Raw genomic sequence first — 13,146 nt, 5'->3', positions numbered from 1 at the left:
CCCTCAGCAGCTCAGTCTCGGGCGTGATGTCTGTCCTCCCCTGGGGCCCGGCAGGTCTCCAGCTGGCTTGTGCCATTTCACCCTAGTTCCGGGGCCACTGCTGCTGGCTCAGAAGGCCCGACGAGCCTGGGGCGTTTCAGTCGGGGCCGTTCACACAGATGCACTGTCCCGGGTCGCAGTCTGGGACCCCCCCAGGGCCCCGAGCCTTGGTGTCTCCACAGAACACTCAGCTGTGCGGAGTCCGGCTGCTTGACCACGGGCTCCTCCGCTCTGCCGCGCGAGCTGTGCTTTCCTGAGTGTCCGGACACTCTCCGGGCCTCGGGCTCCCTCGCGGTTGCTGTCGGCGCCCTGAGCGCTCCCTTCTGCAGGACACCCCCACACCTTAGTAATGACCTCCCCGTGCCACTGTCCTTGCGTTTGTCATTCCTCCAAGCACTTCACGGAGGGCTCCGGCCGGTGCCTCCCACGGCGCAAGTGCAGGTGACACAGCTGCCTCTGTCCCTGCCGGCTGAGCGCCGGCCCCCGCAGGCAGGGGCACCCCACCGGGGAGGAGGCAGGACCGGCGTGGGAGCCTTCCGATGCCAAGAAGACTCGAAGGTTTGGGCTTTGTCAGCCAACGGGGCCGCTGGAGCAAAGAGCCCATTGGCAGGGTCGCTGTCAGGAGAAAGGGCTGGTCCCTTGAACCACTCCGGGGTCAGTTAAGAGCAGACACGTTTCGTGGATGCTGGCGGGAAACTCAAGACTCCCGGGTGGGAGAGGGAGGTCTCCGGCTCTCGAGGCCAGCCCGAGTGCCATGCTCCCTTGTCCCTCTTGTCCCCACAGCCCACAGGGCCGAGACCCAGGACTTAGCACAGATGTGACCTCTCTCCTGTGAGTTCTCACTTAGGACCAGAAACCTTCTCTGTCAAGTGAGGGCCCATTCGTGAGTGGACACCTGTGTTCTCTGTCGTGTGCCACCATCGTTTGGCCAGGACTCTTCGGTCCCTCCACGAGTCGCCCGTGAGCGGACAGCTCTGTCGCCGTAGGCCGGCACTTAGGGCAGCCGGCCCCCCGCTCCCGTCTCCCAAGTTCGCCGGGACCTACGACCCGCGACGGGAGACTGAGGCCAATCACATGAGCTGCCACGTCTCCTGGAGCCTTTCCTCAGACTCGTCCCTGCTGTCGCGTGGGTCCGGAGACCCTGTGGCCTTACCTTCGCCGATCTCTTCCGGGGGACTCTCTCTGTCTGCTGAGGGCCGCCGCCGCTCCGCTCAGAGGCAGCTGGTGACCGAGCAGCCTTCTCTCCCGTCACCACCGATGACTGAGCGCTCCCTCCCTCACCAGCTTACCGAATGCTCCTTTCGGGAAACTTCTTCCCGTTTTCCAGAGTTGTCGTTTTGGGCTGAACATGTCCCCTCGGGATTGCTGGGTTCAGAGTCCATGACTGGCTCCTTTCTGTCTCTACCCCGACTTATCCCTGGGGTCAGACGCCCTCCTTCCTCCGTGATTTCTCATTCGTGCCCGGGAGCCTTCCTTCTCTGTCACCTCCATGAGGCCAGGTCACTTGGTCACGCTGCAGAGTCCCCTGGTTCCCGGAGCACGGACTCAGTCTGCCCGCGACCCTAAAGGAAAGGAGGCTCTCTCTCGGCCCCTCGGGTCGGGGTTCGCCAGTGGCCTGGCTCCGGCCACTCCAGCTGGCCTGGGTCCTGGCAGGTGTGAACCCCGCGCTCTCCCAGGGGCGGGGGGACAGGAGCCCAGCCTCACGTGTGCCCCGTTGCCAGGCTGCCTGCTCCCAGAGAGGCTGGTCAGCCCTCGTAGGGACAGAGACTCAGGATCGTGACTCCACGGACCCCTGGGGCTGACCTCCCTGCTCCCAGTTGCCCAGAGCAGCAGAGCCGTCCTGAGAATGGCCAACCAGTCTGCGTCGCCAGGCACCCTCTTGGCGGGCGTGACTTCAGAGCGCAGCCAGGACTCCGCGGCCCTCCCTGCCCTCAGGGCAAGGGAAGGGGAGGCTCTCTGCCTCTGTCCGGGCACCCCCATCACGGAGGCAGGAGCCCTCCCCAGGCCTCGGCCTTCCTGTAACCCTGGGTGTCAGGTCCCGAGTCTGCTTCTTGGACTTGGCCTCTTGCAGGAGCTCGGGGACAGGGGAGGCTGGTGCGGCTCTCTTGACCTTGTCCGGCCCTCACCCTGACTCTCCAGAAGGACCCCCTGAAGCCGCATATCACCCTTCCTTCCCTGTCCTCCGGGACCTGGGCCGCCTGGCCTCCTGCTGGCACTGCCCCACCGTCCGGCCCCACGGAGAAGCTCCTCTCCACACGCTCTGGTCTGCAGCCTGCAGTCTCCCTTGAAGGTCCCCCAGCCCCCACCTGCTCTCAGCCCTCCACCTGCCCGGTCCCCACCTGCTCCCCCCGCCGACCTGCTCTTCCCTCCCCCGCTGGACAGACAGCCTTGGTACCGCAGTGCCTGGGGTGGGCCGGCCCAGGTGTCGTGAGAAACTTTCAGGTAGCACTGACCTCTCTTCCAGACCAACAAGACGCTGCCCATAGGCTTACACTTGGCACATTCTAGCACATACTTGGTCTCCTCCAGGTGAGGTCAGGGTTTTATGCTCAGTGTTGGGGAGCAGGGTCACGACCACAGGTCCATCCTGGGCACCTGGCCTGTCTGACCAGCACCCTGTCCCCAGTCCCCATCCTCTCCTTGTGAACTCCTCTGGCCCCCTCAGTAGCCACACCAGACTCAGTGTCAGCCTCACACGACCAGGAGCGTCTTTCCAGCGGCCTTCTGGTCTTACCCACCACAGCCACGCAGGACGAAGCTCCCGAGCTGCCTCCTCGAGCCTGTGCCCACACCTCGTTTGCCCAGGACAGCACTCTGGCCTCCCTGCCGCCACCTATCGCTCAGCCGCCCCGCCGGCCCCCGGACCATCCAAGGAGGAGAACCTCTCGTCCTCTCGTCCTTGGCCAAGCCATGCCCGTTGCCGCAGGTGCCAGCTTCTCGCTGGGCCTCTGCCCCTTTGCTGCCCGCATGGCCAGGAGAGTGTCTCCCTCCATCGGGAACCGCCATGCCGCCGCAGGAGTCCAGGGGTAGCCACCGACGCCCACAACTGGCCTCCCTCGTCCCTGCTGTCCCTCTCTGTGGGTTTCAGCTGTGGCTTCTGGCCCAGTCGTGCCCGTGGGTGTCAGCTGTCAAGGGGGCCCCAGGCTGCTGCCCAGACGGTCTCCCCTGTCTGTTTCAAACCCGTGCCCTGCCACCCATCTTCCCAACACCCAACTGGCTGCCTGCCCACCCCCGCCCAGCCAGAGCAGGAGGTCTGAGGTTCCGTGGCTCCGCGTCGCTCCCGGGTCTTCACCCCCAGCCGGCTCTGTGCTCACCAGGAGCCCCTCCTGGCGAGACGGGGTCCCCCACCACTTATCCCGGGCCTCCTCAGACCTGCTTCTCTGCTCTTGGCCACAAGTCCCTGCGGGCAGGCTGGACGGCAGAACCTTCCAGGCCCCGCCCACTGCAGAGCCTTGCCCGGTGGAAGCACACCAGCACGGAGTGACCCTCTCTGCCCTGCGGGGGGACTTCAGGCTGGCCCTCCTTTGCACAGGAATCCTGGAGCCTGGTTTTCCAGAAATGGAATAGGGTTTTCAGAAACATCTTGATGCAGCTGTGCTTGTTTTGAGAAACTTCCCGGAAACAGGGTAAACTGTTTCCAGGTAGCCAACCCCCAGCCAGCCGAAGCCTTCCTGTGTGAGGTCTGGCGGGGTGTCGTGACCTCCTGTCCCCCCACACCCCCGTCCCTGCTCTGTGCCAGGGGGCGGGTGAAAGCCATCTCTCCGCGAGGCAGGACCTTGACCGCCCAGGTTGCGCCCCGGCCAGCCTGTGTCCCTCCAGCGTGTCATCCATGCGCTTCCCATGAGCGGCAGGACCCCCCTGGACGGCAGTGTCCGGCTGGCGACCGCAAGCCCCCGACCGGCCTCGTCCTGCCGTGGGGCCGCCGAGGGCCGGGAGCATCGTTCTCTCTCTGTCATGTGGGGACGCGGCTGTGACGGGGACCGTGGCAGGCCTCTGTTCCACGTCCCCCGAAGGCGGCGTGCATGGCCCATGTGAGGTTTCCGGGCGTTTCGGTAGCTGTACGTACGTCAGCAGAGCTGGCTCTTTGGCAATCTTGTGTGTTGTTCGCAGGCGAAACCTCTTTCCTCCGTGGGGCAGCCCGTGAGGCGGTCCGGCCTGCAGCACAGCATCCGCTCGCCGGGCACGCCTGCTGGTGTACCGTGTCCATGGACGGGCAGCCTGGGCAGGCAGCACGGGGGGCCACCCCATGGACGCCCTCCCTACCCGCTGCGGCCCGTGTACTGACCTTCCCAGGGGCACCTGGGGTCCCTCCGTCCCCGGCACCTGCTGGCCCCTGCTTTCCTCAGGACGCACAGCCCGTACCACAGTGTGACTCGAAAACTCCAATGCTGTGGACCCAAGGTGGGCAGCACAGCTCAGGAGAGGTGTGGGCCAGGCGCCTGCCTGCCGGGCATCGGGGAGGGTACCAGGCAGGCCGGGACAGCTGCCCTGCTGAGGGCACCGAGGTTGGGGTTTGTGTGCCACGGCCCATTGCAGTGGACTCCCAGCTACGTAGCAGGTCAGACATCAGGACTTCTAGGTGTAGAAGCATCCTGGGACTCACTATCCATGTGGCTGGGAGCTGGGGAGGTGGGGGCCACCCCGGCCCCAGCCTGGAGGAACTCACTGAGGCCGTTGCCACACACCGTCCTCTGGGCTGGAGTCCGGCTGCCTCTCTCCGTGGCCCTGGCAAGTCAGGGCATGGCTTGAGGCCTCACTCCCCCATCTGTAGCTGGGGGCATGGACCGGATGCCGTCCAGTAGAATGGGACATGCTGCCCAGGGGTCATTGCTGGCCACATCTGCACTTGAAATGTGGCCGATGCAACAGAGAAGCATATTTCTAGTTTAAATTTAAATAGTGGCACGTGGTCATGGCGGCCTCGGGGACCTCTTGGGTCCATCTGAAGTGTAGCGAACCCCGTGTGGCCTTTCTGTGTTTCAGGAAACTATCCACTCAGAGAACGTGTCGCCGGCGTCGACGAACCCCTCCTCGCCTCCGAGTGTACAGGAAGCTTTGCTTTTTAAACTGCCGGGAATCCCTGCAGACATAAGAGGCGATAAACTGCCGGGAATCCCTGCAGATGCAAGAGCGATCAGACCGTCCACACCGGCGTTTCCTCTGCTCCTTCTCGGAGCCGTGGGGACCACGCGCACCTATCTCCCAGAAGGAGGAAAAGCCCCGTGCAGGAGCGTGAGCTAAGAGAGGAGCACGGATGTCCTCTGTCCCCAGCTGGCACCACGCTTCGCCCGTCGGCAGCGGCGAAAGGGACGCAGCGGCTCCGTGCGGCCCCGTCCAGAGAGAAATCCATCTTATATCACAAGTGGGAAGCCAGGGGGGACCCCGGGCCATGGGCCATGGAGGAGCCCACCCGCGGGAGCACGGAGGGAATCTGGATCAACCTTCTGGGGTCAGGGCTCTTTCTTACAACAGCTTCGTGAGAACGCGCCTCAGCGAGTGAGAAGGGCCTGAGCTTGTGGACGAGGAGGAGAGTCTCCTGGCGGGAGACCCCCAGGTCCGCACCCGCAGGCATCGGGGTGCAGGGCCGCGTGTGCCTGCCAACTGGGCCAGCCAGAGCGACTAACCCGGCCAAGATGGCGGGATGGGGTCTGCCCCCTGGTCTGGACAGTGTAGGGGACCATGGTGTTCAGACGATGATCCCGGAGAGGTCGAAGCCGGTTTCCAGGCCACAGCACAGAAGGAGGGACACCCGTTGGTCTCAGGAGCCACTGGAGGGGAGGGGCTGCCTAGAGAGTGGGGGGCAGAGCAGGGGTCCCCACAGGTCCACAGGGGGCTGAGCTGCAGGCAGGTGAGAAGTTGGGAAGGAGCCGCTCAAAACGCCACCGGAAGACCGACCCGTCCAGCGTCCGGGCAGAACCGCAGGCATGTGCTGGGGAATCATGACGTGGGACCCAGACGGAACCCGTCAAAGCAGAACCTTGACAGGGAGGGTGGGACAAGCCCGCAGAGACGTCAAAACGGTGATTAGACACACGCTGCACATGCTCGAGCAGGTGAGGTCGCAGGGGGACACAAGTGCGAGAAGACGAAGACAACATACACGCAAGCTCCAGATGCGAAAACCAGCGTCGGCCGAGCAGACCCAGGCAAGCTGGCGGATGCGCCGGGAGAGAGGTTAGGGACCTGGGAGCTGGCCGCGCAGGTGGCCCGGAGCGGAGCCGGGAGAGGACAAGGACCTGACCGCGTGCACGGGACAGCAGCAGCCCCTGTCGGCGTCTGAGAGGGTAGGGGGCGGCGAGCCACACGTGTGCGGGGACATCTGGCCCCACGTTTTCAAATGCGAATAAAGAGTCTACACCGCAGACCCAAGATTCTCCGTGCGTTCCAAGCACATACAGCAAAGCACGTCTGGGTGTGTGGACGACAATCAGATCGCTGGAACCTGTGTAGGAAGAGCAGCTCCCGGGCAGCCTGAGGAAGATGACGCTCCAGCCTCGTGCTGGGAGAGCGGGGCAGGAGGGCCCGGAGCAGCCGCAGTCCCGTGAGCGGGGCACCGAGCCGGCCAGGCAGGTCAGTCCCGGGTCAGGGGGGCGAGGGACCTGGCGGGACCCGCTGTCTTCACCCTGGAGTCACCGTCCTGTGTCGTCTCCCAAGTGACCGGGAGAGGCTGCAAGCGTGGGGCTCCTGCCCTCTGGGTTCGTCCTGGGCACCTGCTGTCTCTTTTCTGAGTCAAGATTTTTGCTTAAGGAAGACGCGTTGGGTGTCCTCCAAGTGTGGGAGGGGCAGGAAGGAGCAGAGGGATGGGGGTGGGGGGCACAGTCTGGCGGGGCCACCCCTGGGGCTGGTTGTAAGCCGCTGTCCCCCCGGGACGCTAGGAAGGTGCTTTCATAGGAGGGAACAGTGCTCGTCGCCTCTCCCAGGGCAGTGCAGTCCTCGGGGTCCCGGGGCTGTGACGGGAGTGAGCCCCCCTCCACTCCCGCACGCACCTTGCCTGACGCACGGAGCCTTCTGAATGAGGACAAGCAAAAAACCCCAACAAACGGACTTAAAACTCATGGGTTCTTTATCAGCGGAAACAGATACATCTGATAGAAACGAGAGGAAAGAGACGTCCAGGGGGAGATTCGGGGCGGGGGGGCTGGATTCTGGGTCTGCACGTGACGCCTGCTGGTTAAACCTTGTCCGCACAGGGCGGAGGTGGGGCGGGGCGGGGGGGAGGGTCAGCAGGGGTGTCAGCGGGGGTTGGGGGGCAACGGCCCAGGCCTTTGTTTGTGTTCTGGGCCCTCCGAGGACCCCAGCGGGGTGGGCAGGGTCGGCACCGCGAGCACCTGTCTCCAGGTGTGGGGGGGTCCTGGCCCCCGGGCGTCTGTGCCGGCTTCTCACCGGCGGCTGCTGAGGGTGGTCCCTGACGTCTCGGGGAGCGCACGCACTATCTCCGTATGGCGCTCGTGGGAGGGCCGCCGGGCTGAGTCTCCCACAGGTGTCCCGGGTGGGCGCTTCCGACCCCCGTGTTGCAGGTTTTTGGCCATTCCCAGCGCACGCTGGGCAGCCACCCCCAGCAAGGTCCACGTGTGGGGTCCTTGGGGACTCTCTCGGGGGTCAGGGTGTTCTGGGGGTGGAGCGGGTGCTGCTAACCTCCCTGGACCAGGGTAAGTGGGGTTTGTAACACGCCCGTATCTTTCCTTAATAAAACAAGCCGAAGCATGGCGAATCCCACCGAGGGTGAGGCGGTGGGGCGGGGGCAGGGTCCTTTCTGTCACCCGGCCTCATTCGGGAAGTAAGTCCTAGCAGAGCTCTGGTGTGTGGACAGACGGACATGTTTATTTCAAGAGACCCTTGGATCCCCAAATTACTGCGTTTCTAGACATAAATTCCAAACTGGGTGATCACACAGTCTGACGAAACAGCCCTAACGGAGAAGTATTGATGGACGGAACCCGGAAAGGCCCCTCTCGGAGCCTGCAGCCTGGTAATTCTGCAAGAAAGAGCCGGGAGGCACCTGCACCCGCCGGGCAAGCCTGCCGCCCGCCTCCACGGTCTCGGGGTCTCGGGGCCGGATGGCCGCTTGCGGAGCCCGGGGGTCCTCGGGGCCGAGTGCCCGGGTGTCGGGACCTTGAGCGGCTGCCGCTTCACCACGTCTGAAACTGTCCAGCCGTGGAAACAGAGCCACAGGCTTCCCGGCAGCCCTGGCGGTTCCTCCGAGCCGGACTCCATCCCATAGCGGCAGCCCCCCACCCCCGCCCGCCCGCCTCCGTCTGCCGGGTTCCTTGTCCAAACAGACCTCGCAAGGAGCCGGGCCCGCGTCCTCCCTCCGTCCACGCGTGCGGCAGAGGCGCCCTAGCCTCCCATCCGGTGGCTTTGGAAACGGCCTTGGGTGCCTGGCTGGTGGGGGCTGGGCTTCTTCTCACTGGAAGCGCCTTGGAAGCAGGGGCCCCTGCCCGTCCTGTGGGTGGGGCTCCCGTCTCTTCCCTGCTGTCCACCTCCTGCCCGGCCCCTGCCCTGCGCTCTTGACCTTGACCCTGCTGGCCCTGGCACTTGTGCTCACGCCTCTGGGGCGCCCCAGCCTTGCTCTTGGCCCTTCCCCATGAGGTCGAGTTCTGCCTGCTGCCCCCAAATCCCCACCTGTCACCCCACATCAACCCCACCCCATGTCCTGCACCCTGACAACCCAAGCAGGAGCCCAGGCACTCCCCAAACTGCCCCAAAGCAGCCTTGGCCACCTGCAGCACAAGCCTGCTGGGCGGCCGCCTGGGGGACCCCCCACTCTGGGCCTCTCCTCTGCAGCCTCGGCCTCCTCTCTAAGACCCACAGGCCCTCACTTGCCCTGTACTCTGCCATCTCCTACAGGCGGCTCCCTGCCCTGGCTTCCACCCGGCTCCCGGCTCCCAGCTCCCAGCTCCCTGCACCTGGCTCCCACGGCTGCCGCTGCCGGCAGGACGAGCCCCAGCAGAGCTTGTCCTCTGCTCCCCACACAGCAGCCCTTTGCTTCTGGGAGCTCCGAGGCTGGTCAGGCCATTGTCGTGGCTCCTTGCCGCCCCGCCACGCCAGGCAGCCACACAGCCACCAGCTCCACCTCTTATGTCAGGGCAGCGAGGTTCGGCTACATGCCTGGAGGTCAGAAAGCCTGCCGGGCCGTGGGAAGCCCCGACAGGGAGGGCTGACCTGACGGAGTGCCGGGCAGCAGCCGTGGACAGGCGCTCCTCCGACTTCACGGGGACACTGGCCAAGGGCAGCTTCTCGGCGGCATCTGTGCTACAGGGCCACCCGCCCTGAGGTTCCGGGAGGCCCCAGTGGCTGCTAAGTCAAGAGCACTTGGTTCTGGAAAATGGCCAGCAACGCATGTGCCTGGGGTTGCTCCCCAGCTCCCCCACCTGAGCTCCCTGCCGCACCCCCCAGGAGGGTCCCTCCCTCCTCCCCTCCCCTCCCCCACCTGGGTCTTCCCCTCCCTCCCTGCCCCTCCCTGACCCGCCCCCACCTTCTCCTCCCCTCCCCCATCTCTCCCTCCCTCCACCCCTGCCTGGACTCTCTGCCCCACCCCCAGCCCACCTCCTGTCCCAGGCCTGCCCCTTACATTCTAGTTCCTAGGGGTCCCAGGAGCTCTAGGTCGTGAGGGAGCCGTGGACCCCACTGAGTGGGCCACTCGGCAATTTTTAATGCAAAAGGAGGGGCAGCTCCCAGAGCAGCAGTGGGCAAGTGCGGCTCCCCAGTGATGGCAGGGGCTCCCCCCACGCCTGCAGCCCAGCTCTCCATGGGGACAGGACGGAATGTCCTTGGGTCCTTGCTCCCGCCCCTGTGACTCAGCACACAGAGCAGGTTTTCGGGGCAGGAGTAAACATTTGCCCCAGGGAAAGCCGACTCTCCGGGGAGTCCCTTAGAGTCTCTGGGAACCATCTCACGCTCAGGACACTCTCACCGTGGGGCCTCGCGTTACCACAGACCGGCCCAGTGTTGGTCTGCAGAGACCGGCCCAATGTTGGTCTGCAGAGACCGGTCCAGTGTTGGTCTGCAGAGAGCCGGCTTCGATCCAGATGCTTTCACGGGCTGAGAAGGAAGAGGTCTTCGGCCCGTGCCACTCGGCTGTGCCGTTTCCCTCAGGGCTTCCCAGGAGTCCAGGAAATGGGTTTCCAAGGAAAACAGACCGCTCTCAAAACCCAGGAGTTTGTTTCCTAAAACCACAGGTGCAGGACTCACAAGTTTGAAAGGCTCACTCTCTCCGGGTGGGGGGTGGCTGGTGTCACGGATTGCTCTCCTTCTAGTGACCCCATCACCCCCACACCCACGTGGCCTTAAATAGGACTGGTCCCCTGGATGGCCAGCACTGCCACAGTTCTGGGGGTGTGGGGGTTCCCCAAGGGGCAGGGGTGTGGCGTGGGGCCCACAGGAACGTGCAGCTGGACCGTCTGGCTTCTCAGGGCAGACCCAGAGCTGAGAGCCCCTCCCAAACTCCCAGCACCTGTGCACCCACGGGCGGCTGTGAGAGCGTCCGGCAGGGTCGCCGGGGCAATCCTGGCCCCTCCAGGCCGGGTGCCGCTTGTAGGGAAGACGAGGACCTCAGGTTTGTACCGAGCTCAGTGCAGTCTCAGCTGATGTGGACGGTGGCCTCTGGGGCCTCCTCTGAGAGGCCCTGCGGGGTGAGAGGGACTGGGATGGCACCAGGGGGGATGCGTGGCCGAGGCCACAGCACCCACCTGTGACTTGTAAGGGACGAGCCGGGCAAGTGACACGTCAGGGTAGGCACTGATCCTGTCCCCGGTGGCCAGCAGTGCTGGACGATGCATGGTTGGCAGCGAGAGGCAGGAGCGGAGTCTGGGGAGAGCTTTCCTGGGGGTCAGCAGGAGATCAGCCGAGGGTCTGTGCTCCGGCCTCTGGATCCCACGACCCTCACCCACTGTGGGCTCCGGTGCAGCCGTGGAGGCAGCCTCGGGGCTCTGGCGGCCTCATGGGGGACGTTAGTGCCTTCTGCAGAGTCGCTGTGTGCCCTGGGTCCGTCCTGTCCACGGGGCACTGGTCCTGCTGTCCTCTTGACTTCCGGGATTGTAGCAGGATGAGCGGCGGCCTGGGTCGTGGCAGAAGCCTCTAGAATCCTGCCGGCTCTGAGCACGCAGACCCTTAGCCTGGCAGGGGCCCTGGGGGATGCGTGGAGCAGGGTGGTCAGAGCCCTGGGGACCTTCCAGCGGGCAGGTTCCTGTCCACCCAGCCGGGTCCTGCGGGGGAAGTCTGATGGGGCCTCAGCCAACCACCCTTTGTGACATGATTTCTGTTGTCCTCACGCTCTGTGGACATAACCGTCCTGTGCCCAATCCTTCCCCGGGGGAGGCCAGCGTCCTGGGAAGCCCCACGCCCCCTCGCTCGTCACAGAGGCGGGGCCTCAGCCTCATGGCTTGCTCTGTCCTACAGAAAAAGGTTAACCCTAAACCAGGTTTGGGGAAGCGGCAGCATCTGTCCTCACATCCACTGGGGCGGGAGCTCAGCCCCCTGCCGCAGGTGAGGCCAGGCTGGGCTTCTCGGACCCCGGGACACCCTGGAGCGGCACAAGGGCCCCACGCGCTCCTGGACTCCTCAGCACTGCAGCCAGAGCTCATCCTGCGGGATTGGCGGTCCTGCCGAGACCCTACACTTCCGGCACATGGATGCTGCCCGCGGCCTGTCAGCCCTGGGAAGGCTCCGCCCTGGCGGCCAGACGCGCCTGCTGTACACTTGCCCCTCAGCCTGCGGATGTCCCTCTGGGCTGCCCTCCCCGGAGACCCCTTTCTGCATGTGGAGGGGGCCGCCTGGGCTGGTCCTCCCCAAACCAGGGCCAGTGGGGACCCAGGGTGAAGGGGGTCTCTGTTTCCCTGGGCCCAAGTATTTTCGGTGCATTTCAAGTCTCTCTTCAGCACCTCCCGCTGAAGCCTGTACATGTGGGTGAACGTTCCAAGTTTTTTCATGATTTTTGCTTTGTTCTTTGTTGGGCCTCGAGCGCAGAACGCAGACGCTGCAGAAGCGTGACACCTGACGTATTCCAGCTTCAAAGACGGCCCGTGTCCCTTCTCCTGCTGGTAGACACAGGCCACCCACGACGGTGTGGGCGGGAGGGTGCTGGAAGGGCCTGGCTGGCGGCATCCGACCTCTTACCGGGCGACCGGGGAGCGCGGCAGGGGCTGGGGACCCAGAACCCACGCAGAACCTGCGGAGCCCGGCGCCTCAGGCTGGCGCTGTGGTTCCCCACGGGCCTGGACCGGTGTGAGGAGGCTGCCAGGCCACCCCTGGGGGCTCCAGATGCTTTGGCCACACCGTGAGGGACCAGGGACGAGGCTGCTCGGTGGCGGACAGTGGCCCCCAAGCTGCCCACACCCGATGTGCCCTGGCCAGCGGGTTGTCACCCGGAGTGCCCCGTGGGAAGGCTTCTCACCCCCGTCTGCCTGGCCACCAGGAGGAGAGCTGGAGCGGGTCCCTCCGGCACCGCTACGGTGCTGACCTCAGGCCCATTTGCGGATGCGAGCAGGGTCCTGTCCTGTCCCCGCCCATGGCCTGGGGGTGGCAATGGGTCCGTCGGGGACCTTCCACCACCCCTTGCTAGAACCCTAAACAGGCTGTGGTAGACGGAGGCCCACTCCACCCGTTACTGCCGGGGCAGCCCGCACATCCAGGGGGGTCGGTGCCCTTCTTGGGGGGTGTCCCTGGGTTCCTCGCCAACTTGGACCCCAGGCCGGAGTCTGCGGCCCCGGAGACATGGGGGCCCAGTGGCCCATCAGCAGAAATGGTACAGCCGTAGGTTCCCGAGGACTCCCGCCGCGAGGCCAAGGGGCCCGTGTCCGCATGCAGACGTGGCTTCCCCTTCCTCCCTCTGCCAGCTCAGAGCCAGAGACGTCTGGGCAGCCCTGGGCACCCAGCCACCCGACAGCCACCCTGGGAAGGGCTCTGCTTCCTGGGGTGGCCAGCGTCCATGCCACCGGGGACCCTTTGATCCAAGGGGCCTCCCTGATCACACGGTTGACACTTCCTTCTCCACATCGTCCGGGTCTGTGCGGTCCGGAGACTGAACCTTCACTGTGAACCTTCACTCTGCGGCCGCCCTCCCTAAACTGCCCTCCGCGTGGGCAGGGAGCCCATCTTTCTGGAGCTGGT

This window comes from Mustela nivalis, assembly GCF_964662115.1.
Source record: "Mustela nivalis genome assembly, chromosome: 3".
NCBI classification, from domain to species: domain Eukaryota; kingdom Metazoa; phylum Chordata; class Mammalia; order Carnivora; family Mustelidae; genus Mustela; species Mustela nivalis.
The sequence above is the reverse complement of the archived record's forward strand: the minus strand, read 5'-3'. Positions refer to the sequence as shown.